This window comes from Vombatus ursinus, unplaced genomic scaffold (genome assembly GCF_900497805.2).
Source record: "Vombatus ursinus unplaced genomic scaffold, bare-nosed wombat genome assembly UNPS02006779.1, whole genome shotgun sequence".
Lineage (NCBI taxonomy): Eukaryota > Metazoa > Chordata > Mammalia > Diprotodontia > Vombatidae > Vombatus > Vombatus ursinus.
The window spans coordinates 9,982,505-10,009,594 of NW_020946557.1; the positions used below are offsets into that span (position 1 = coordinate 9,982,505).

At 37.8% G+C, this 27,090-nt stretch overlaps 1 long non-coding RNA gene across 1 annotated transcript; it reads left to right on the forward strand.

Annotated features, from left to right (window-relative positions):
• Positions 1–4,322: 4,322 nt before the first annotated feature.
• Positions 4,323–21,929, forward strand: LOC114033217. The gene is made up of 4 exons (XR_003567934.1): positions 4,323–4,381; positions 11,457–11,558; positions 13,438–13,474; positions 21,797–21,929. It is a non-coding gene; the product is annotated as an uncharacterized LOC114033217 (long non-coding RNA).
• Positions 21,930–27,090: the final 5,161 nt, after the last annotated feature.

A 27,090-nucleotide genomic window follows, 5' to 3' on the forward strand; every position in this document is an offset into this window, starting at 1 on the left:
CCTATAAACCCCTTCTCAGAATAAAATTTTTTTTTTATTTTTTAAAATTTATTATTATTATTATTATTTTTGGTGAGGCAATTGGGGTTGAGTGACTTGCCCAGGGTCACACAGCTAGTAAGTATCATGTGTCTGAGGTTGGGTTTGAACTCAGGTCCTCCTGACTAAAGGGCCGTTGCTCTATCCACTGCGCCACCTAGCTGCCCTGAGAATAATTTTTTTTAAATGCAGAAAATAAAATACATAGGGTTTCAAAGGAAACCAATTACATCAAAATACAATTATTAAAATATAAAAAAATAAGTTCATGGACTTGAGGTTAAAAATCCTTGGCCTAGGTCACTAAATATCCCTTTCCCCCATCTTAGGGCACTTTCTTCCTAAAACAGGAACCAGGAAGAACTCCTAAATCCATGATTTAAAGAAGCTATCCTGGATATCATCTGATTTTACATAATTTTAATTTCACTATATATGAATATAGGCTCCTTGGGAGAGGGGATGAAGAAAGCATAAGCTCTTTTCCCCAGCACAGTCTTTATTTTCAGCTCTACATTCCCTTCAAAGAATTCTTCAACCATGCCACAGCTCCTAAAACGCTAAGCCACAGTCATATACACCCTACTCTTAAACCAGGTACTGAACCTCCTTGGGGGGCAACTAGGTAGCTCAATGGATAGAGTGCCAGGCTTAGAGTCAGGAAGACAATCTGGCCTCAGACATTTAGTAGTTGTGTGACCCTGGGCAAGTCACTTAACCCTGTTTGCCTCAGTTTTCTTATCTGTAAAATGAGCTGGAGAAGGAAATGGCAAGACCACTCCAGTATCTTTGCCAAGAAAACCCTAAATGGGGTCATGAAGAGTTGGACATGACTGAAACAATGGAGCTGTATTCCCAGCTTCTAAGAAATAGAGACCAAGGGGCAGCTAGGTGGCATAGTAGATAGGGCTCTGGTCTTGGAGTCAGGAGGACCTGAGTTCACATCTAGCCTCAGACACTTGAAACTTACTAGCTGTGTGACCATGGGCAAGTCACTTAACCCCAATTGCCTCAACAAAAAAAAAAAAAGAAAAAAGAAAAGAAAAATACTTAAATGCCACCAAAATCATCTACCAACAAAATGCCATTGTTGTGGTGAGAGATTAGGGGAGGAAATATAGGGCATATTTCTCTCTCTTTTTTCTCCTCTCATACCCATAGCATCTAAATTCCATTCCTGCCTCAGACATTTACTGCATGACCTTGGGCAAGTCATTTGACTTTTGTGGTCCTCAGTTTCCTCATCTGTAAAATAGCACTAACCTCACAGTGTTATTGTGAGGATCAAATGAAATAACAGATACAAAATTCTTTGCAAATGTTGAAGTGCTGTGTACACATTAGCTTTTTATTGTTGTTGTTACTGCCAATGATGATATTTTTGTTATTCCTGTCCTAGGAGGCTGGACAGGTGACACCAAAGCAAAGGAGGTCCCAATTCAAGAAGGCACCCCTAAATTTGTCAAGGCTGATTTTCCTTTTAGCCTATTAACTGCATGAGGTTGTCAGATTATATCAGGCCCTTCTCTCTGACTCTCTTCTTAACCTTCTACCTTTTAATATCCCTCTCTTGCTCTCTAGGTAGCATAGTAAAGTGGAAAATGCACTGGGCTTGGAGTCAGATGACCTGGGTTTGAGTTATAGTTCTGATACTTGCTATCTATGTGACCTTGGGCAAGTCACTTCCCTTACCTGGGCCTCAATCCCCATCTGTAAAATGAAGAGTTTGGACTGGAAGATCTCTTATGTCCCTTTCAGAGCTAAATCAACATTTCTTAGATCCTAAGTATGAGTTTAGGAGTAGGTCTTGGACTTTGCCGAAGGTATAGAAGTATTTTTTTTAATGTCACTGGGGGATGTTTTCCTAGAATGAAGAAAAGACACAAATGAATACTTCATTACTATCTTAAATGAAAGACAAAGAAAAAAGAAAAGAGACAACAAGAAAGGCCTCTTACCCCACCCCCCAATCACACATTCATAAATTTAGGGTGATTGTTGAAGGCAGCGTTCACTGAGAAAATTACCTGCCCACTGATGGCTATTTAGCAAAGCAGCTAAAAGATCCAGGCAGGTTAATAAGCTTTGACAACTGGCTGCTCTGTCTCATTTTCCCCCCACAGCTTTCTGAAACACTGTGCAGATATTTAACTTATTGATATTAATGTTGTAACAGCTTCCCAGGTTCACCCTGTGAGTTATCAAGTGCTCTGCAGTCAGTCCTGCCTTGTTTTGTGCCCTTGAGCTCCTTCCTGTTCCCAAGCACAGCCCCAACACGCAGAAAACCAGGTCACAATTTTTTTTTGGGTCTGTTTCCTGATTAATGCTTTTAAGTACAGGTGCCTTCCTTTCAGTTCATGCTTGAAATCAGAGAGAGAAATTCAAATCTGGGAGTTTGGTAGAGTTTGAACTATGAAAATGACCTAAAAAGAGCATGGGGACAGGGGTGGGGGTGGGGGAAAGAATAAGCGTTCCATTAGACTATTTTATTTCTAGCACATGGGAACTTTGCAGTCCTATTTTCATGAAGGAAATTGTTTGTCTATAAAGTAATGGAAGGAATTGCCCAACACTTAGGAAAGTGGGAAGCGAGGAGATTCAAGCAATGGTTCACAGGCATTCATACATCCATAGTGCAAGGCAGAAAAAGTAATCACTCTCACTCTGTTCAGTGTGGTATTCAAACCATAAATAGATTAGTAAGAGATTGGCAAAGGAAATGGTGACTGTTTAAAGTTTTTGATGGCTTACTTCTTAAAAAGCCAACCTTAATATTTATAATCCAATACTGTATTTGTTTGTCACTAATTTACAAGAAGAAACTAGTAAATGCTATTGGCTTGACTCAGTAGCCACTTATTAGGAGGGGGGGTACATGGTACAAATAGTTATAGCAGAGAAAGATCTTAATATTGATTTCTGTTTGTGTTTCTTAATGGAAAACAGCTTCCACACAATACAATAATTATTGATGGGTAAGATCTCATATTGGAAAGGTCATTGCAACTAAAGGGTGCTATGATAATAAGTCCGTGCAGTATCCAAGGGCATTAACAATGGTCCATAAAAAGCAATCAGGTTAAAAGCAGATGCCAGATAATGATACAGCTAATGATTCCATATGGAACATGATGGGATCTTGGAGCCAGAACAATCTTCCTAGTTGGATGAATGTGTCTTTTGTAAAGTAAACATACTACTCTGATGCTCTAGTCCTATGACATTTGTCTTGTGCATGGTGTGGCAATCAGACATGCAAGCAGGATGGGCAGCAGGAAAAAAACAAGGGAAGTGAGAAATTCTGAAACTCATTGATACAATGAAATAAAGATCCAAAATGAAACAAAGGATAATTGAAAAGGAAGTGGTCTGGGAGTCAGATAAGTTGGAATCTATTCCTGACTCTGTCACTAAATCACAGTGTGACCTAGGAAAAGTCAAGATTGCATGAAAAGATTCCATCTCTTTTGGTGAGTCAATGAACAAGTATTTATTAAACACCAACTGTGTCCCAGGCATTGTGTTAAGCACTGGGATATAAAGAAAGGCAAAACCAGTCCCTGTCCTCAAAGAGCTCACAGTTTAATAGGGAAGAATTTATTTTTTGGGCTGCTATAGTATACTATTGACCCATATTGTGCTTGTATTCTGCTCACATTCAAAAAAGTCAAAAAATACTTCCAAAAGTGGAACTCCCAAAATATTTTATTAATCATTGTAACATCACTGGACTAAGTGTGCAGCTCCCAAGCGTGACTATTTTTAAAGACAATACTCATTTGTGTGTGTAATTTATGGCTCATGGAAATGCAATGGGCATACTCTGATGCCTAATCATGGCATGGATGTGACCTTCGGTTCTCAAAGATTATCTCAACAGAGCACAAACTTCTACTAGCTCTAACAAGCTGTAAAGGCCTCTAAAATGGAGGGGGTAGTCCTAAAGTCATGAATTTCTTTGACCTCAGCAACTTATGAAACCATGTACTGTGTGGTGGATAGGTTGTTATCTGCATCAATGGAGGATTTTGTTTTGTCTTTTGTTTTCAAAGAGGACCAATGATATTATGGGGTGATGTCTTGACTTGAGAGTGAATTGGATTTAAGTAAGTTGCACAAAGTCATCAACTTGACTCTCTTTCAGAGTCATCAAAGTCCAATGGCAAGACAAAAGTCAGGACAACTGGTGATGTCCAGGATACAGTGGATGACCTTGGCATCTTTGATGTCTGACCAAGCTCTGAGTGCTCTACAATGCTTGCTTTAGCTGCCTTCGTGACTGTTGGAACAAATTGTTCTCATCTGCCAATTCTGTCAGGGGGGAAGTTTTCACATACTTGAGGTAAACATCTCCCTAACTCACCTACAGGTTTGAGGCCTGTGGTTTACCCTCAACCTAATTTAGCCTGTTTGCTGAGGTGGTTTTACTGGGGTGTGGTTGCTGCTCACATTACAGCTTCTTGGAACCACAGATAAGAATTGGGTGACCAACTAGACACCAAAGATGGATGAGCAGGCCTGAAAAGAGCAAGGCAAGTCCTTACGCCAGAGGTCCTAGTCCTTCCTTAACACCCTGTGGAGGAAGTACCAATGTGAAAGAAATCACTGGTCCTTGAAGGGATGAAATAGATTTACAGCATATCATTCGTTCATAGCCACACCTTAGTTACTGTATAGTGGATTATATTCTTTTTTTGGTGTGTGTAGGAGATAAGTTACTGGCTTGGGCTCCTGACTGATACTACCTGGTTATATGATATGAACTGAGCAGTTCTGATGCCACTGTTTGCTCTCACAGCTGGGGCCACTGTGAGTAACTTTAGTGAGTTAGATGACTCAACTTGGTAATGACATGCAGTAGTCAGTTCCTCAATGCCTTCTTGGATTTCTGATAATCATTAGCTATCACCTGAACTGCTCAAATAGCCTCCTACTTGGTTTCCTTGCCATCAGTATTTTCCCTTTCCAATGTGTCCTTCACATAAGGATAGGAACTAGGCCTGTGGTTACATTGATACAGGAAGCTTCTGGTGAGGAACTTCCTCTACCAATAACAATAGTTAGCATTCATATAGTGCTTTAAGGCTTGTAATGCACTTTACACAAATTATTTCATTTGATCTACACATCACCCCTGTAAGATAGGTGCTTTTATTATCTCTACTTTACAAATAAGGAAACTGAGACAGAGGTTAAGTGGTTTGCCCAGGATCACACAACTCTAAAAAAGTGTCTGAAGTAGGATTTGAACTCAGGACTTTCCAACTCTAGGTCCAATGTTCTAACCCCTTTACAGGATTTTTCATAAGTTTGTGTGCACTGTATCCACATTGTTCATGAGTTTTGATATTTTAATCATGTTCCTTCTTACAGTTGAACATTTTAGAGTATCTCAGTCTTTTTAGTTTGTCTTCATATAGCAATTTTCCTTCTCCACCTGACCCTCCCCCCCAAAAAATAAAAAAGAAACAAACTTTCATATCATTTTAGTTGGAGGTTAACACCTCTTATGCAAATTACAGTCTAAGAGAACTAACTTGATCACTGAGAATTTAAGTGACTTGCCCAAGGTCATACTGCCAGTCTGTATCAAAGGTATGACTTGAACTTAGGTATTCCTGACTCACAGGATGTTCTTTTTTTTTTTTAAGGCAACTGGGGTTAAGTGACTTGCCCATGGTCACACAGCTAGTAAGTGTCAAGTGTTTGGTCTGAGACTGGATTTGAACTCAAGTCCTCCTGACTTCAGGGCCGGTTTTCTATCCACTGCACCACCTAGGTGCCCCCACAGGGTGTTCTCTAATCACACAGGTGTCAGACACTGGCAATTAATGGTCTGAAAAGTCCCCCAGTACAACCAGAACCAGATTAAAATGTAATTGAGAAATATTTGACACAATAAATAAAAATACAGTACAATATAGATAATGGTAATTTCTGTTTTTCTAAGTCAATATGCAGCTCATAGGTATCAGTTTCTATTTGAGCAGCACCCCTGCCCTACACAGTATGCTTTCTCTTCTCATTGTAGTTGCCCAAATAATCTTTCTAAAGCATTTGTTCAGTAGTTTCAGTTGCATCTGACTCTTCATGACCCCATTTGGGGGTTTTCTTGGCAAAGATACTGGAGTGGTTTGCCATTTTCTTTTCCAGCTCATTTTGCAAACGAGGAAACCGAGGCAAACAGGGTTTAGTGACTTGCCCAGAGTCACACAACTAGTAAGTGTCTGAGATCATATTTGAACTTAGGAAGATGAGTCTTCCTGACTCCAGACCTGGCACTCTATCCACTGCCCAACCGAACTGCCTTGATTACATATTACTTCCTCTTACATACTCTGTGTTACAGCCGAGCTAACTTACTTGGTATTCTTCATGCACAGGATTCCATTTCTCATTTCTGTGCCTTTGCAAAGACTGTACCTCATCTTTGGAATTGTTTACTACCTTACCTTTACCTCCTGGAATCCTTGAGGCTCAGTTCAAAGGTGAGCTTTCAGAAGGATATTCCTTTTTCAAAAGGACCTTCCTAATTGCCCCATTTGTTAATATCTCATCCCATCCTATCTAAGTTACCATTAACTGTTTTATGCATAACCTATATTTACTTATCTTTGAATGTAATGAGGCAGCTGGTAGCATGTTGAACCTGGAGTCAGGAAGACCTTCCTTATTCCTTATTCTCTCCCTTTCCCTCCCCTAGATCAACATCTTATATTCATCCTACTCCAAAAGCAGCTCACCTCCTTTAGGGGTGTGTGTGTGTGTGTGTGTGTGTGTGTGTGTGTGTGTGTGTGTGTGAACAGACTTCTGCAGGCAGTACAATCTGGGTAGAAATTACAGAGCTGTGGATTAACATACCTCTGTGGGTTAAAAAGGCAGAAATAATTTGTTCTACCTCATAATTATAAAACATTTTTTAAAAGTGGTTTTGAAGTGATGAAGGAAAGCAAGGAGTTATAATACGACTTCTCATTTCTATCTAGTGCAATACTCCTCTATTTGTGATGGACATACTCATTTCTCTTAGTTCTTTTTATAGAAAGGCTGGAAACATTGCAATTATATTTTCTCTGAGCTCTAATACTGTTCCAAGTTAGCAGTAACTATTGAAACAAAGTATAAGGTTTTCATTTCAATTGTTGTGTTATGTTCTTTTACATCTTCATGAACAATAACCTTCTGCTTCACGGGTTGATGGACTTTTTTTTTTTTTTGCTGTGCTGAGGAGCATAAAATCAAAATATGTTTTTGATTGAATTGTAACTCCGATTATAACTCCCTTACTCAAAAATCTTCAATGGATCCCAGTTGCTTTTAGGTCAAAATACAAAATCCTCAGCTTGTTATTTAAATCCCCCTACAATCTGGCTCCTATCTACCCTGTCAGTCTTATTTCATATAATCCACTTAACATACACTTTCCGTTCCACATATACAGTGCTCTATCTCTTGTCTCTACCTTTACCGAAGGGGTCTCTTATGCTTGGCATGTACTCTTACCCCACCTTATTCTCCCAGAATCCTTAGCTCCCTTACTTTCTACATGAGGCCTTTTCTTGTCCCCTCAGTTATTAGCACTATGACCCTCTTGAAATTGTTTTGTATTACTTTGTATATGTTCTGTGTTTTCTTGTTTATGCATGTGCCCCTAGCCTTGTAGAATTCCAATTCCTTGAGAACAGGGCTGAGGCAGCATTGTGTAGTGGGTAGAGGGCTGGATTTGGTTGTGACCTCATTTTCTTCCTCTCTAAAATATAGCCCTCTACAGTCGCTTTCAGCTTTAAATCTATAATCCCATGGCTGTTTCATTTTTCTCTTTGCATCACTAACATTTAGCACAGTGCGTGGTTCAAAGCAAATGTGATGCTTAATAAATGTTTGTTGAATAGAACACAGTAGAGATTTCAGAAGGACTTAAACACTTTTCCCCCCTTCCCCCCCCCCCCCCCCCCCCCCCCCCACAGTAGAAAGACTATCAACAGCACAGGGCGTGAAGTTTGAGCAACTTCAGATTCTAACTTAGCCTAAAAGAACTTCTGGCAGAGGAAGATCACGGTTAATCTATATGATCAATACTCTCAGACTTAAAATCCTTCAACATCACAGTTACTTCTCTAACTATTGCCTTGCAATGATGCTGGGAGAGGGAGATGGGCCTTGTGGGGCTCCAGTGGACTTCGACCAGCTGACACATATTACTGCTTTCAGACGTAGATCACTTCCTTTGGTCTCACATGGTCCTGCATTTCTTCTTGGTTGCAAAGAAAAGCCCTTCCCAATTTGCAGTCTGGGTGATGAGTAGCATGCCCCTGTTGTAAGATGATTCATGGAAGGAGAATTTTGTTCTGTGGCTCTTATGCTCAGACATGTTAGGACCCTCCCTGCAGTGTGTCTATGCTACAAAAGAAAATGGCTTTTATAGATTGGTTAGACCTTGAAGTGAAGGAAACATTCACATAGAAGAAAGCCAGTAATACATGAAGGAAATTGGTGGCATCTGATAATGTCCTTGATGGAGATTTATCTCTGGCAATAGAGGACTGGAGAATGTAGTATTTTGACTTATTTGAATTTTCTTATGAAAGCAACAACAAAATAAAGTTCCTGAGATATCACCTCACACCTATCAGACTGGATATTATGACAGAAAAGGAAAATGACAAATGTTGGAAGGGATGTAGACAAATTGAAACACTAATGCACTATTGATGGAGTTGTGAACTGATCCCCACCATTTATTCTGGAGAGCAATTTGGAATTATGCCCAAAGGGCTATAAAACTGTACAAATTTTTTGACCCTGGAATACAACTACTAGGTCAGTATCCCAAAGGGATAAAAAAAGGGAAAGGGATATATATCCATATATACACATAAATATTTATAGCAGCTTTTTTGTGGTAGCAAAGAAATGGAAATTGAGAGGATTATTGTTTAGCTATCTGTTCTTCAATCCCATACTTAAATTGATTTTTTTTAAACAAAAGTGTAGAACTTTACTTTCTTCTCAATTAAATAATATCCTATTATAGCTGGCTCATTATATAAGTCTTTCAAGATCTTTTTGAATCCTGTCTGTCATCCAGTGGTTTGTTCTCCCTCCCAACTTTATGTCATCTGCAAATTTGAAAACATATCCATTGACGTACTACTAGTGTTCAGACTTAAAGCATTCATTTTCCTACCTCTCAGAGCCCAGATAGTAAAATGCTAGAACTGAAGGGGATTTTAGGGATTAGCTAGTCTGATTTGCTCATTTGATGGGGCCCAAAGAGGTTCAATCAGGCCTTGGGTCTTGTGCTGAGCCTTTAATTGAGCTCTCCTTGCTCCCAAGTGAGGGCTCCATTATACCACAGTTATATCTTATTTCACCACTTAGACTTCCACGTGGTGCTAATTTAGTGTTTTACCTATATATATATATATATACATATACATATACACACACACACACACAAATACATACATACACACATATACATATACATGTTTTGTTTTATACACACACATATATATATTTATACATACATACATACATACATACATACACACATATATATATATGTTTTATCTTCCTTGCTACATTGTAAGGTCCTTGAGGGAAGGAGTAGTGTCTTGACTTCCCCTTAAGGCCTCAATGTTTCTAGCACTATTATTTGCACAAGGTAGCTACTCATAAATATTTATTGAAACCCTTACGCAAATTTCCAGGGACTAGTGAGATAGTTGTGAGTAGGGGGTGGTGGCTTGGATAGAAAGGTAGCATTAATCAGGGAAGAGATGGATTAATGGGGATAGAAGGTTCCCTCTGGGGCAACCATTACCCCCCAGATTGGAAGGTGAGACTACAACAACCTAAACCAAAAGAAAGGCCTAACTGCTAATGGACTCCTTCCTCCCTCTCTTCCTCTAGTTGCTACATGGTCCAATGTCATCTTCTTTCTTTTCCCTTCTCTCCTTCTTTTACCTGTTGAGGAAGAGTTGGGGAAAAAACAAAACAAAACAAAACAAAACAACCCAACCAAAACCAAACGTCCTATTTTCCTAAGTCTCACTGTAGATGACATTTTGTAAGCTAGATACCCTTTTTTATAAATTAGTTTGTTCCCATTGGCTACAGGTATGTCATTCCTTGAGATCAGAGGATGGAAGGAGGCACTGCTTTGAGGAGTTTTTTATTTCACAGAACATCTGTGCTAGCATCTTGCTGTTCTAATGTGGAGAATAAAAAAAACTCTCTGGGACCTATACAGTTTTAGTTTAGTTTATGAATGCTGGTACAGTGGATAGAGAGCTGGGCCTAGAATCAGGAAGACCTGAATTCAAGTCCAGTCTCAGACACTTATTAGCTGTATGACCCTGGGCAAGTCATTCAACCTCTGTCTATCTCAGTTTCCTCAATTGTAAATGGGGATAATAACTTCACCTACCTCTCAGGTTTGTGGTGAAGATCAATTGAGGTAATATTTGTAAAGCATATAGCACAGAGCCTATGCTTGTTCCTTTACTCCTTTCCAAGCAGAACTCTAAAACTTGAACTTAAATTTACCTGAGAGGAATAAGCCATTGAGGGAGGAGGAGGGAGAGCCAAGAGGGACCAGAGGAGAAAGTCCCTCCTATGAGTCTGCCCAGTAGCTGTGGTCTGTGGGGGATTTCTAAAAGGGAGGGGAAGGCGAGGAGAGCAGAGGGTGCAGAACATTGTGAATCATGGCAACAATTAGTGTCACACTTGAATGACTTGAATGTGAAGCTGGGATCTACTCGTTTCTGATCTCAGCACACCAAACACATCTTATGGTTTACCCAAGATTATACTATTCTAACTGTAACAATTTCTGCAACTGAATGTGGTATTGATATGGATGGATTCTAAATAGTTTGATATGGGGGTTTTAGTTACTATTGGATTTAAAGTACAAAGTTATTCACAATAGACTTGACTCCTCTCATCCCAGAAGTTCTAAGTGGGTGAGTTTTAAATAACAGTTGGTAAGTGCTTCTGGTCTGTACTCATTATATAAACCTCATAAGAAGTTAGTTTCTTCTCTAGTCAGCTGGTGGAACATTATACAAGTCTATTGAAGGATCAGCTTTGTTTGAAGACCTGAAGCCGGAGCCACTTAAGCAGACCTCAAATGCATATGTTACTAGAAACTTAATAAAAATTCTGAAAGGATATTTATTCCAAATTTCATTCATCATCTCATGCTTGGAGTTCATTCATCATGACTACTTTGTGTTCCTCTTTAAAAAACAAAACAAAACAAAACAAAAAAATCCCTTTATCAGAAACTCTGATTCCTGCAAGGCACATTGTAATATGTCCATATGGCACATTTTGCAACTAACAAAGGAAGAAGGAAATAACATCCTCATCTTTGTCATTTACTCATCTGCTCTCTTTATTTCACTCAGAGGATTTCATCAGAAATGAGCCACAGCACTAGTGGAAGCTGCGGAAGGAATGTTGGGAAGACATTAGTGAATGCAGATGTTTGAGTAGAGTAAGGCTCCTAAGTAAGTAAGATTTAACGTTTAATACCACCAGAGATATTTTTTTTCCCTCTTTCCAATGATTTCTTTTGGGGGAAGGAGGAGGAACCAATTGTCATAATAAGCGGTAGAAGTGAAGGTTGAGTGGCCTCCTCAGTGACTCAAGCACCATGGTAAAAACCAGAAACTACTTTATTTGGGGAACAGTTACAGCAAATGTTCATAACCCTCAAAGTGTACTGGCTTGATTTTATTAGCCTTGTCAAGACACTATTAGAAGACACCCTGTTTTCTAGAGCTAAGGCCTAGTAAGTAAGCTGCGCCTGAGCTTGGCATAACCATCACATCCTTTGAACTCACCCTCTGGATGAACACTGCTGCAAGTAAATCACAGAATTAATGGGCCCTGTGCTTGGGCAAGCACCAACAGGCCCAGACATGAAGCCCTGCTATGAATGGACTTTTTGTCATTAGACAACCTTGCCTCACTGTTGCTGTTGTGCCTCACCACAGTTCCTACACTATACTGTTTGACTCTTTGTCTAGTCACAAGTATATAAATCAAGGGTCAGTCCCACTGCCTCAGATCACCCCTCTAAGGGTGGGGCTCCAGCACATGTATCTTGTTCCTTCCTTGCTTGCAAGCTGTTTCCCTCACTTCGAAATTAAACTTCTGTTTGATTCCTGACTCTCCTGTCTCTAGCCTGCTCTGTTTATAGGTTAGAGGCTGGTTCGGTCCAGTTGACAGCCCGGTGTGACTAAGATGGTATTGGCATTACAGATGCATAGATGAAGACCTTTTCTGAGTCAAAAGAAACAGGTTGAAAGGTAGTCTTGGTAAATTGATATAATTCATGTCTAATTGCAGAAAAGATGCAATCTTTATTTTATTTTTGACACTGCCCTTTCTCCTACCTGACATGTCTGAGCCTTGCTGATTTGAGCTCTGAAATATCCCTCCTATCTCTCCTCTTCCCTCTATTTCCATTGTCCTTTTCTGATTATAAATTTTCATTACCACTTGCCTGAAGGGTTACTACCCTACTACTATCTCTAAGAGATCTTCATATCTGTGTTTATTCCTCTTCTCTGCAAGCAGGTAGGGTCCAAGAATACTGGCCACTCACCCCTATCTGCTCTACCACTGTCCGTGACTGCTGCCATCTCTTGGATCCTATAGTTCCTTCTTTTCTGAGGCCACATGGTTCCTTCTCTGGGAACTCTTTTCCTTTGCTCTTCTATCTTTGCCTGGTCACAGCCACGATTCCTGGGGCCTGCTGGAGTCACTAGAGGATGGGAAAGGGGAGTCCCTTTATTTTGCATTTAAGCTAGCAGGGGACACTGCTAGCTAGTTGCATGATCCCATTCAGTTATATGAGATTCATGCTGTTGTTACTTACAGCTGCAGAAACACAAGACTTGGAAGGCGAAGTTATACAAGCAAGTGGCAAAGTCAGGTTTCAAGCCCAGGTCTTTTGACTTCAGTGTTGTTTTTACTATTCCACAAAGATAGTTTCTCTCTCTCTCTCTCTGTTTCTCTCTCTCTCTCCCTCTCTCCCACCTTCTTTCTCCCTTTTCTCTCCCCACCTCTCTCTTCCTCCTCCTCTCTTCTTTGTTTTTTGTATCTTATATAAATGTTTATGTATATATATTTATAATGAATATATATAGATAAAAATATATCCCCATCTAAGTATATATCAATATCCATATCTAAAAAATGTCAAGAATTCTGAGTGTTCAACTGTTTTTTTTTTCTGCTGCAGAAATTTGTCAGGAACCTATAGAGAAGCAGCTTAAATAAGCATATAAGGGTTAACTTGCAAACTAGAGACTGGTAGTTTAGTGATATGATCCTGGTCTTCTAAGTTTTTGACCTTGTTTCTGTTTCTTCTGCTTTCAGCATGGGGCCTGAGTTCCTTGCTTCTTAACCCATCCTGGTAAGTTATCTAACCTTGATTCCTAATGGTTTCATTTGCTACACCATTTTGTTACGGCTTTTGTGACCTTGTGTTAGACTTTGACTAGGATAAGCCATGGCCATTGGGACTTTTGATTAAGGATTCTTTGACTACAAGAACAGTCCAATGTTAAACCATAACATATTCTAAAAATTTACATATTTGGTGAACCAATGCACATGCATACTTCAAGATCTCCTAAAAATTAAAGAACTAAATTATACCATTCATTCTTCATGTGATGACTATAAATGCCTTTCATGTGATTTTACAATTTTCATTTCACAAAACGACTGTGACTGATGTCTAGCCATGGAAACTAAAGCAACTCCAACCAAGGGTCAAAATAGGAATGTAAAACTTTAACCTGGGCTTTAGCTCCAACAACATACTCCCTACAAAGGTCAAAATTCAACAAATGCGAATTAGCACACCATCTCTATTTTGAACTAATAAAATTTAGATAAGATAGAGTCCCTATCCTCAAAGAACTTAAAGTCCAGTAGGGAGGGGAAGGGAAGAATAATATTCTGATATTACTAGGGGAACATCTGTATGGGAGGAGATTTTGTTTAGATTTTAAAATCTTTTTCTCTCTTGTTTTAGATTTAATTTTTACTAGGCTTTTTTCAATTGTTTTTTAGTTGTGGAGGAGGGGCTGGGACAAACCCTTGCAAATATTATCCTAGTTTGAGGCTAGAGAAATATTGCACATTTGTATGTTAAGTGTGAGTATAAATATCAGACATTCATCTCAGTAAGTTTTGAATTCCCATCAAGGATTGTTAATTTGGAAAGAGTTTGAGAACTTTGATACCATGAAAAGAATTTTACTTGTTTCTCTGAAATCTTTAAAGGTGATGGAAGGCACTGGGTAAGTTATTCAGGAATAAGTGAGCTGCCTGGCATTGTGGAACCTTCTTAGGTCCCCAGAAAGATACTCATAATTGGGGATGCTGGCCATTGCACCCAGAAGTATTCTGTTGTGATTGTCAGGGACTATAAATGTTTAACAGGGAAAAGAGGATAATGAATGTGAATAAGAGTAACTTAACATGTATTAGACCTTTGTTTGGGACTTCATTATATCTTCTTGGAAGGTGTATCATCATTTTCATGGAGAGGTTTATATCAACCAAGAAAGAAAAAAAAATCAAAATTCTGAACAAATGTTTTATCCTTTATCCTTGTTAAATTGTCTAGATTAACTTCTGGTCAACCCCTTTATAATACATGGTGCCACATGATAAGTGCATTGGAGAGTTGCAAAATAAAATGTTATATGAGGGAAAAACAAAGAACAAAAACAAATACAAATACAAAAAACAAAGAAGAGAGGAGAAGGAAGAGAGAGGTGGGGAGAGAAAAGGGAGAAAGAAGGTGGGAGAGAGGGAGAGAGAGAGAGAAACAGAGAGAGAGAGAGAGAAACTATCTTTGTGGAATAGTAAAAACAACACTGAAGTCAAAAGACCTGGGGAGAAATGGGGTCAGAGAAGTCTTCATGGAAAGGTGGTATTTGAACTGAGATGAAAAGGATGATAGGAATTTAATAGATGGAGAGGGAAGGCGGGACATTTCAGGCCTAGAAAATAGTGTAAGCAAAGGTTCAGAGATGAGAAAATACATAGGATGTGTTTGGGGGCATAGACAGTATACAGTTTGTACTATATGTTATACCTTCTAGTTAAAGGCCCTTGAGGGCCTTCCTGCTAAAAATTCTGCCAAAAATGTTTTGATACATATGGGATCTCTATTTTTATAATAATCTTTTATTTTTATACATCTTTGGGGGGGGATAGATGTCTAGTAGATATGGACATTTTACTCACTTTCTTATATCTTAACATGATTCTAAATTGCTTTCCTGAATAACTGGACCAATTCATAGCTCTACAGGTAATTTCTTAATACTTCTGTAGGATCCCCTTGAGGGCAAGAATTGTTCTATAACTTTGTTTATATATCTCTAAGGCCCAGTAGAGTGCTTTGGACATAGTAGGCAATTAATAAGTGCTTATTGATATTGATTAGATGTTCTCACAGGTCTCTTCCAGCTCTAATATCCTATGATTTTTTTCCATTGTAGGTGTTTATTCACAAATGAGTTAACTGAATTTAGGTCTGTGCTCTGAAGTGAAAAACATAAAGTCATAAAATATTAGAGTTAGAAGAGACATTAGTGGTAATCTGCTGTAATATCTATAACATTCCTGGCAATGGCAATGATCTAATCTTTTCTGGAATTCTTTCAGTGACAGGAAGCTTACTACTTCACAAGGCAACCAGTTAAAATTTTTGTTCATATCTTTTATTTTTACATCACCTATATTTCTCAATAAGCCACTTTCTATCCTCCTCTCAGAGTACCATCCCTCATAACAAAGAATAAAAGGACAAAAAAAAAATAAAACAGTTTAGCAAAACTAATCAATACATCAACCTAGTTTTATATTATATATAGTGTTCCTCACTCATAGTACTCCTCTTTTCCAAAGAAAGAAGAGAGGTGCCTTTTAAAGCCTCTTCTTTGGGCTAATTTCATTGAATTATTTAAATTATTTTCTTCTTGTCCTTTCTATTTATACTGTTGCAGTCATTGCACGTATATTATTTTCCTGATTCTTTTTACTTTACATTGCATCTGTTCATATACATTCTACCATGATTTTCTATGTCATGCTGACTCTTTTTCACAGCACAGCACAAGTAAATTTATGTAGCATACCTTTTTAATCAAGTCCCCAATTTGTAATGTTTCCAGTATTTTATTACTCTAAAAAAGTCCTACCAAAAATATTTTAGTATATATAGGATCTTTGGGATAGTTGCCTAGCAAATATAGACATTTTAGTCACTTTCTTAACATGTTAACATCTTAATATGATTATGAATTGCTTTCCTGGATAGTTGGACTAATTTATAGCTCCACAGTTAATTTCTTAACTTTTGTAGCATCCTGTTTGAACTTCTCCTCAAGTCTTATTCATAGATTTGCAGATTGAGTCTCCAGGAGAGTGACTTCTTCAGGATTCAAGGAATATACCCACCCCTAAAACTATATGAACCCTCACAAGTGACCTCATCAACAATCAGCTAATAGGGGCAGCTAGGTGGTGAAGTGGATAGAGCACCAGCCCTGAAGTCAGGAGGACCTGAGTTCAAATCTGGCCTTAGACTAAACACTTGACACTTATGAGCTGTGTGACCCTGGGCAAGTCACTTAACCCCAATTGCCTAAAAAAACAAAACCAAAAAAAAAATCAGCTAATAGGAACAATTAGTTCTTAAAAATGCATTTACCAAGATAACAAAATAAAAACAATAGTTATAATAATATTTCTAATCCTGGGGCACAATATTCCTCAAATACATATAGCACCCATGAGAAGAGAAGGTTAGAGTACATTGTAGGATACACATGTGTCAATGAAACTCACAACTTCTTTCATGGCAGGACTTGGAAGTCCTTTCTTTTTTTGTAGAATCCTCACATAACTTACCTTGAGTGCATCATCTATACTTAGGAGGTTGCTCAGTTGAGTTCCCAGTTTCTATTTCTCTCCTCAGTTCAATTCTTGATTGTTAGGGTTAGCTCTCTCTTGAGTCCATACCTGGACTTCTTGGCTTCCAGGAGTCCTGTTTCTTGAAGCTGTGTCCTTCTTTGATTGATTGCCTGTCTGTATCCATGTCTGAATGGAAAACATCTTTGCTTCCTCAACTGCATTTTGAGCTCTCTCAAGTCAACAAACTCTTGAACTGCTGAATGGGCTATCTTCTTCGGGGAAGTTGTTTCTAGACACCATGGTATTAAAATCTCTGAGTCTAAAAATATGTGCTGTGCCTCCAAATTAAGAAACTTCAACAACAGCAACAACAACAACAGCAGCAACAATAACAACAAGAACAACAAGCAGTCAAACATCAAGGCAGCAGAAAGACTCTCACCTGATAGGTCATTGCCATGTTGTCTTGAATATTTTGGTACCTAAAGGAAATCACTGTGGTGATTTGATCACTTATGAGATAGATTTCCAATGAGAATTCTAGTTTATATTTAATTTAATTATTTTGATGTGTGATGCAAATTAGTGAATATATGTTATAGGTTCTCCCATCCTCCCCTCCCCCCAAAAATAAACCAAAAAAAATTCTGAAGTGAAGGTGTTTCTCTGAGCCTCAAGAAATTCAAATTGGGAATCACAGCTTGAGAACTCTAGCTGTCTGCCACAGTGTGCATATTTCAAATGAATCTTCTGAAATGTTGTTTTCATTTCTATACAGATGCCAAGTTGTTGACCACCTTCATTTAAAAATAATGATGGAAAAGGGATGGCTTAATATTTCTTGTTTCCCAATATTAGCTTATATAACCACACCTCCATGGACAAAGCTTCCTAATGTTAGAGAATACAGTGATGATGATCAGAGCTGGCAGAAAGACAGCAGTAACACTGAATAGTTTAACTATGCCTGAGGGTGATGCTGAAATAGCTGCCAAAATTAAGTTGTATAGTATGGTATAGTGATACTGAGAGAATAGTTGGAGGGGGGTGGGATTGTCAACTTTAAAGGCAAATAGGTCATTTCTTTCATTTTGATTACATGTTTATGTTCAATATAAACTCTATAGTCAAAACTTCCATTTTTCTTAAATTCATTTATTGATGTTTTGAAGAATGAGTTTCCTTGGGAAGGGGAGGGGTAAAACTATTTGAAGAACTGGTTTGGGTCATTTCAGTGAAGGGAGCCTCCCAAAAAGTTTTTAGATCTTAGATTATTCCCAGTGAACTATTTGAATAAACTATTTTAAAACACTATTTAAATAACATCTATTCTATGAAAAATCTAATGTAAAGTAAGCAAAATATGTACTCTTAAAATGTTGTTTTTTTTTCTAGATGGATAAACAAATGGGAAAGACACTGAGAGATTAGATGATTTGCCCAGGGTCACACAATGAGTTTATGGACCTTCCTAACTCCTACGTTTCTACCCTCTACCACATTCACTCTTATAGTATGGGAAAGAACAATTAGTAAATACATTAGAGTTCTACATATACTTGCTATTTCAAAGATCCCTGATTTTATCTGCATTTTTACTCCTGCCACCTCATGCCTGTACATTAGTAAATAATCTTCATTACTTTCTACGACTGAAAAAAATCATCACCTGGTGGTCAACCTTCTGGCAATAAAGCTCTTCAAACTTATTTAGTTTTATCTTTGGACAATGGACATAAATTCTATCCCTGAGTCCATACTTAAAGCTTTTCAAGTTTGGTAGGACTTGCAAAGGCTAATGGTTAAGTGTTGTAGTTTTTTTTTTTTTTTTTTTGGTGAGGCAATCGTGGGTAAGTGACTTGCCCAGAGTCACACAGCTAGTGAGTGTTATGTGTCTGAGGCTGGATTTGAACTCAGGTCCTCCTGACTCCAGGGCCAGTGCTCTATCCGTTACACCACCTAGTTGCCCTGTAGGGAACCTGAAAGGCTTCTTGTATTATACATATATATATTTTTTTGGTGAGGCAATTGGAGTTAAGTGACTTGCCCAGGGTCACACAGCTAGTAAGTGTCAAGTATCTGAGTCCAGATTTGAACTCAGGTTCTCCTGACTCCAAGGCTGAAGCTCTATCCACTGCACCACCTAGCTGCCCCCTTGCTTTAGTTTTCAAAAACTGAGATGGTGCCCATTAATTGGGGAATGGCTGAATAAGTTATGATATATGATTGTGATGGAATATTACTGTGTGGTAAGAAATGAAAGGGATAATGGTTTCAGAGAAACCTGGGAAAACTGTATGAACAAAGTGAAGTGAGGAGAACCAGGAGACTAATTTATATAATAAAAACAATATTGTAAAAAACATTTTTGAAAGATTTAATCTGATCAACAAAATGACCAACCATAATTCCAGAAGGTTCATGATAAAACATGCTACCCACCTCTATATAGAGAGGTGATCAACTCAGAGTCCAGATTGAAGCATTTTTTTTTTCAGGACATGACTAATGGGAGAATTTATTGTGATTGAATATACATGTTTATAGTGGGTTTTGTTTTTCTTGATTTTTCAATGGAGGAGGAGGAGGTGGAAGAGAATTTGTAGCAGAAAATACAATTCAAAAAAGAATGAAACTATCCTCTCATATACCTACTTTCTCCTTTATGATAAAAACCTTGTTAATGGTCTATTAATGAACTGAAGATATCCTTGATGAAGCTATGAGAAAGAAACATGTAGACTTTTGCATGGAGACTACATCTTTGCAGCTACACATTAACTCAGAGGTATCTTAGAGTTAATTAAGCAAGACTATATGGTCTCATTGTGTCTAGTTTTGGTTAATTAAAAAAAAGCATTTGACTTAGTAGAACAAAATTTAGCCTTATAGGTTCTCAAACAAGATGTCTCCCTTGCATATATTAAAATCATTCAAAATTCTAGGATAGATTAAACTTTATTCAGTGATCCTCAGGATATTAAAATCAAGCAAGGCATCAGTCAGGAAGATATATGTAAATGAAAGCTAAACTTTGCAAAGTCCAGGTAGAAGAGGGATTCCTTAGTAAAGAATGCTTTGGATGCTCCCATTTGCAGATGATAGTGTAATGATTGTATGGAGCTCTGGAACACTACTTGACCTCCTAGAGAGATTCATGATCCAGATTATCCCAACCAACCAGATGGGAAAAACAAAGTTCACAAGGAAAGTATATATTGCCCAAATTATGTCATGCTATTAGATGGATAGCTCATTGAATTGATCTATAATAAATAGATACTACAGGTAAACAAGAATCTTGGCCAGGAGTTGAGTAGAAGTTGAATCAAGATTTAGAGCTGGAAGGGACCTTAGAAGTCAACTATTTCAGTCCCTTCATTTTATAGATAGGGAAATGGAGAACTTACACAGATAGTAAGTGAAAGATTTGAACTCAGATTCAAATTATTGATTACTTAAGTATCTTTTTCCTTGGGCCATTTTTTGTTGTTGAGAAATCATGTTCTTTCAATGATTACACAACAAAATTTCCCACAAAACCTACCTTTCTAATACCAATATTCTCTTAATGATTCCATATAACTGTGAATCTTAACACACTATGATGCCAGAAAAAACAATGCAAGTGTACAGAGAATTAGCTTGATCCCATATCAAAGATTTGTGGATATACATAGGTAAGAATTACACAGATTCAAAGAATGAGATTGTGAATGAATTGTGGTCTATATCTAAAGAGAATGTACCTAGGCTGATTGAGATCATGTATCTATTCAAGTATTGATGATGGTACTTTGAAAAATGTTATTATGTACTATTCATTCATTCATTCATCAAATTCATTCAAATTTCTATGAATTTAAATAGTACATGCCACTTGCTTTGGAGAATGCTAGTATAAGGCAAAACCCAGATCTCAAGTTGTTTAGCATTTATTTTAAGAGATAAAATCTATATGAAGTTTTGCATATACATAAGGTGATACATAACTAAAGGACAAAGAGAGTGTGCCACAAGCTATAAATACTATAGGAATTCAGATAAGGGATAGATCAATGTGGATTGGAATTGCCTTGGAAAGCTTCAATGAGTGGGTGGAATTTTCAGATGGGTTTTGAAGGAGGGCTATAATGTTGCATAGGCAGAGAGAAGAGGAGAGCACATTCTATTCAGGTGACAATGATTAGCAGTAATGGGGAAGCAGAACTCTGTTTGGTATAGAATTAAAATGAAAAAAAAAAAGGCCAGTCTGGCTGGAAGTAGAGTGCTGATTTTATAAAATAGTTGTGGGCCAGCATGCTGGCAGAACTACTCTACCAGCCCCCTTAAGCCTACAACACAATCCCACTGTGCTGTAAGAGTTTGAGTTAACTTTGCCTCTTGGTGGATTGATGTGGGACCCAGCTGTGGGACCATTGGGCAAGGACATTAAAAAGTCACCTGTAAAACTTCAGTGATGAGCTCTTGAAAACTCAGAGAACTTCCTTGTTCAGTGATTTTTAGCCTTTTTGCCTGTGGCTTTTATTTGCTTTTATCTTCCTGTGAACTTTTTTAACTATGTTGGGGACTTCTTTACCAGGAGGTATGTAAATATGTTTTACTAAATGCATTGATCCAGTGCACCAGACCTGGGTTCTAAATAGGAAAATAAGATTTGGATAATTTGAATGGGGATAAATTGTGAAAGGTTTTGAAAACTAGTATGAAGAGATTGTACTTGATTCATTTGTCCAATAAATAGCTATTGAAGTTTTTGGATTAGAGAAATGACATGATGAAAATGGTGTTTTCACAGGCAGTCAACAACAATGGCAAAGCAAACATAGAATTTTGTATGAGGCTGTTCAGGGGGATCATTGACAGGAGCCCTGCCCTTGAAGACAATTGAGAAGACAGAATATATGTGTGAAAAATACAGAAACTTTTACATATGCGATCATTTCAAAGAAAAGAAGAAGCTACTGATAATGATTAATGTCTACATGTGGCAATAGCTGAGTTAATGAATAAGAATTTATTTGACTCCCACTATGTGTTAAGGACTGTGATAAGCCCTGTGGGTAAAAACACAAAATTGTAATGGTCTTTGCTCTCAAAGAGTTTTATATTTTATTGATATATATTCTGCATATCATATTTATTAGTATATCTACAGAATATTATATGAGTATATAATATTATAGATAATATTTCTCTATACAATAATAGATATATACAGAATATTATGTAGGTATATACATTGTTTTACACAAGGTCATAGAAGGAGGATGTTAGCAATAGGAGAATCAGGAAAGGCTTCACATAGAAGGTGGCCATAAAGAAACTAGTGTGAAACTAAGAGCATTTTCTATAACCTGTTATCTGAAATGGGTGCATATGTGTGTGTGTGTGTGTGTGTGTGTAGGAGAGGGTTGCTGGGTATGGAGAAAACAGAGAAGAATTTGAGAGCTCTAAGTGAAAATCATAAGTGGATCTATTTGATCTATCACCAGTTGTCCTGATTTTTGTCTTGCCACTGGACTTTGATGACTCTGGAAGAGAGAGTGAGGCTGATAACTTTGTACAACTCTGTCTCACTTAAATCCAATTCATTCGTGTCAAGACATCACCCTGAGATGTTATTGGTTCTCTTCAAAACAAAAGACAAACAATATTTGTTGATACATCAAGGACCTGTTATTTCATGGTATAGTAACTCCCCTCTCACCAATGGAGATTGCAATTATCATAAGAATAGCCACTTATTGTCTCAAGGGAATTGCTTAAGATTTAGAGATGTTAAATGTCTTGCCCAGGGTTACACAAGGTATAAATATAAGATGGACTTGAATCTAGATTGTTCTGACTCCAAATCACAGAATCTTGATCATACTTTATGTTAGATCAGCTCTCTCTACTGCACCACATTGTTGTTCACACTAACAAGATACAAGTGATACTTACCTGTATGGTCTTGGACAAATCATCTGATCCTTCTGGCATGCTGCTCCACTGCTCCATCAATGCTCCAGAGCCTGGTATGCTGGCATATTCTATCCACATTCTAAGTGTGCCCATACTCCCTGGGACGCTGTTTAAAATGAAGGAGCTGGACTAGATGGCAATTGGATGCCTTCCTAGCTTTAGATCTGTGATCTTATGAAACTATGAAATCTGGTAATAATAATAACTAGCATTTATATAGCACTTTAAGGTTTGTAAAGCAGTTTACAAATATGATCTCATTTATTCTTATAACAACCTTAGGAGGTGGGTACTATATCCCCATTTTATAGAAGAGGAAGCTGAAGCAGACAGAGGCAAAGTGACTTATCCAGGATCACACAGTTTGTAAGTGTCTGAGGATGGATTTGAAAGTCTTCCTGATTTGAGGTTGAGTGCCTACTGTACCTACCATCTGACTGCCTCAATAAAGAAATACCAACGATAACTTTGAAAAGGAAAAGAAATTACAAATTTCAAAATGTAGAATGAGAATTGTGGGGAAGGGAGCAGGACCTATCATAAGATGTCCTTTGGTGATAGTAGAGGAGATCACCGTTTGTATATAATTGCTTAAAGCTGGTTTCCCCCCCCCAAAACATCAGCTGGTAAACTTACCTCCTTATTCCTTGTTACTTTTTTTCCCTTCAGAATGACTTCACTACCTTATCACTAAGGTAGTATTGAATGCCTCAAAGTATAGGGGTCTAGGGTGACTGCCCTGATTTTCTATAGCTAGGGTTAGCTGTGATTGCAGTCACTGCTTCCAGAACTGATCTCTATTAAACCCTTTAACCTGGCACGACAAATGATACTCACGTAAGAAAAACACATTGTTGGTTCCTCTAGCAGGGGCAGGGATGTCCCCTATAGGTCATGTGCTATTGCCAGGTAATTTGAGTCAAGGACTAGTTTCATTAGATATTGATGTGTTGTTTCAGTTGTGTCTGACTCTCTGTGACTCCATTTGGGGTTTTCTTGGTTAAGGTACTGGAGTGGTTTGCCATTTCCGTCTTCAGTTCACTTTTACAGTTGAGGAACTGAGGCAAATGGAGTGACTTGCCTTGAGTCACATGGTTAGTAAATGTCTGAGGCCAGATTTGAATTCATGGGAATGAGTTTTCCTGACTCCAGGCAGGCTACTCTATCCACTGGACCACCTAGCTGCCCAATATATTAGCTAATTTCAACCAGTTGAGGATTACAAGGTAGATTACAAGCCAGGGTTGGAGTTCTCTTGCTGGTTCATATAAATTGATATAACACATTTACATACTCCTTTAAGGTTTACAAAATACTCTCTTCCCTATAATCTTGTGAAGTAGTTAATGCAAACATTTTAATTTTGACTGTATTGTTTTAAAGATGAAAGTTTGATAACTTGTCTGTGATCACACAGCTAATAGGTGGTAGAGCCAAGATTTAAGATCAGGTCCTTTTTCTATGGCTCTGTTACATCACACTGCTCTGAGGTGAGTAGGCAGACCTTTCCTTGGGTTCTGTTGAAAAGTTAAGGGCACTTGGTGCTCTCAGCTGCAGCTGGATGGATGGTCTTTGAATGAATAAATTAGAAAACATTTATTAAATAATTACTCTATGCCTTTATCTGAGACACTGGTTGTAAAAATTCTTTCCCAGTTTTCTGCATCCCTCCTAATCTGGGTTGCATTGGTTTTGTTTGTGCAAAAACTTTTCAATTTAATGTAATTAAAACTGTTCATTTTGCATTTCATAATGTTCTCTATCCCTTGTTTGGTCATAAATTCTTCCCTTCTTCATAGATCTGAAAGGTAAACTATTCCTTGCTCCTCTAGTTTGCTTATCGTATCAGTCTTTATATCTAAATCATGTATCTATTTTGACTTTGCCATGGTATAGGGTGTAAGATGTTGGTCTATGCCCAGTTCTAATAAAACCAGTTGACACATGATAACCAGGTGATCCATAGAACCATGTGAGTGTGGAAAATCTCTGGAGTTGAATAGAATTAGCAGAGGAAGGTCTAAGACTACATATGCTCAGAACACTTTTCATTTATGTACATACAATCAGTTACAGGGAGATTTTTTAAAATTCTGGCTTTATTTCTTAAAATATGATGATTGAGCTGTCTATTAAGAAGCAAAAGGAGGATAACAAAGTAATGCAATTATTGTCAGTTACATTTGGCATAGGTTTTAATTTTGAGGAAAATATTATTTATGTCCGAGGTCTGATTTCAACAGACACAGAAATTCTTGGTGATAGCCACATGGAATCAATGAGTTATAGAAAAGAAGATGATTTTTGAACAGCTTTAGTATAGTTCAATGACTGCTAGATATATACCTAGCAATTATTAGGGAAGCCTTCCGCTGGAAGGCTGAGCCACTTCTCTGGGTTCCTTCAGTCCTTAATTTTGACCTCCGTGAAATTGTTATGTGCTTGATCCAAAGAGCCCAACTCCCTTTGCAGGGTGAGTGAGGTAATTTCTTCCTGACCTATAAACTCAGCGACTCACATATATAGATTACAACATAACCAAATGACCCTGAAAATCATGTAACAGTTTGTTTGATATCTTGTCTAATATCATCTCTTTGCAAGTTATATGGTTATGAGATGTGGGCTGTTTTCCTCTACATCTCTATCTACTGGAAGCCTTTCCTTTTTTTCAAGAGCAAGTTCAGTTACTACCTGCTTCATGAAGCCTTCCCTGATCTACTTCTTGAATTTTTCATGCCACCTTATTTGTCCTTCTCTTATGTGCCTGGGTGGGCATACACCTACTCACACTTTCCTCCTCCTCCATGAATATCTATCTATCTATCCATCTACCCATCCATGCATCATCTATCTATCTATGTACCTACCTACCTATCTATCTATCGATGTATTTACTAGACTTATGATTTATTTCATTGGTGTGGGAGAGTATTCTGATGATATATGATTAAGCAGATTAGCATATATTTTCTAATTTATAGACAATGAGTTGTTTGGGATTGGGATGGGACAAAAAGAGGTTAAATGATTTGCCTGGTATGTGTCAGAGGGTCTTAGAACTTAGGTCTTCCTGAGTTTAAGTCTAGCTCTCTCTCCAGTATACCACATGACATCTAATGCATTTATGTTATAAGCTGTATTTTATTTATTTGTGCACCTCTCATTCTTCTCCTTGTCCCTTCCTCCCAACACTGCACTGGAGGCTTCCTGAAGGGCAGGGCCTACTCTACTCTCTTTTTAATCTTTGTATCACCAGTGCCTAGTGTGGTGAAATTTGGGTACTTAATAGATGGTTATTGATTTAATTGCATTGAATTAGTTGCAGAATATACAAGCTCTCTGTTTTTCTTTATTTCTGGATTTTTTTTAGGCTTGGAGAAAGTAGTGATTATGCTTCTGTTTGGTGCTGCCCTTAAAAAAAATTCTACTTATATTTCCACTGATGATGTCACACTTGACATTGACAGTCATTCAATTATGAAGTATAATGGTAGGAGAGCCAGTGTGGGGTGATCAAATCCATGCTTGTCTTGGAGTCCCAGATGCCCCATGTTATATTCCTGCCTCAGACATTTACTATCTGTGGGACCAGAGGCAAAACATTTATCTTCTCTACCTTCTGTTTTCTCATCAAACTGGACTAACAATATTTATAGGGCCTATCTTATAGGATGGGGATGAGAATCAAGTGAGACAATATATGTAAAGTACTTTCAAAATCTTAAACTTCCATAGAAATTTTAGCTGATATTATAATACTTATAATATATAACAGTATATTATATTATAATAATATAGTATTATAATGCTGTTATTATACTAGACATTCATTGCCACTTGGCAGAGACAGAAAAGTTAACCGTCTTTGGTTATCCTTTCTTTGTAAATACAAAATCAAACTAATCATGATTCCTGTTCTTCCCAGGCACCTCCTCTCCCATGTTCCTTATTGTCAATTTAGCTATACCTTGTAAAGAGTGACGTTGCTCTATAGCACAGATATCTGACCATTATGGAGCCTGCCAAGTAGGCACAAAGGTTAATTGAAAATCATTAATAGCTACAATAATATACTGACAAAATTCTCACAGCTATTCTCCTCATTTATAAAAACTCAAGTCC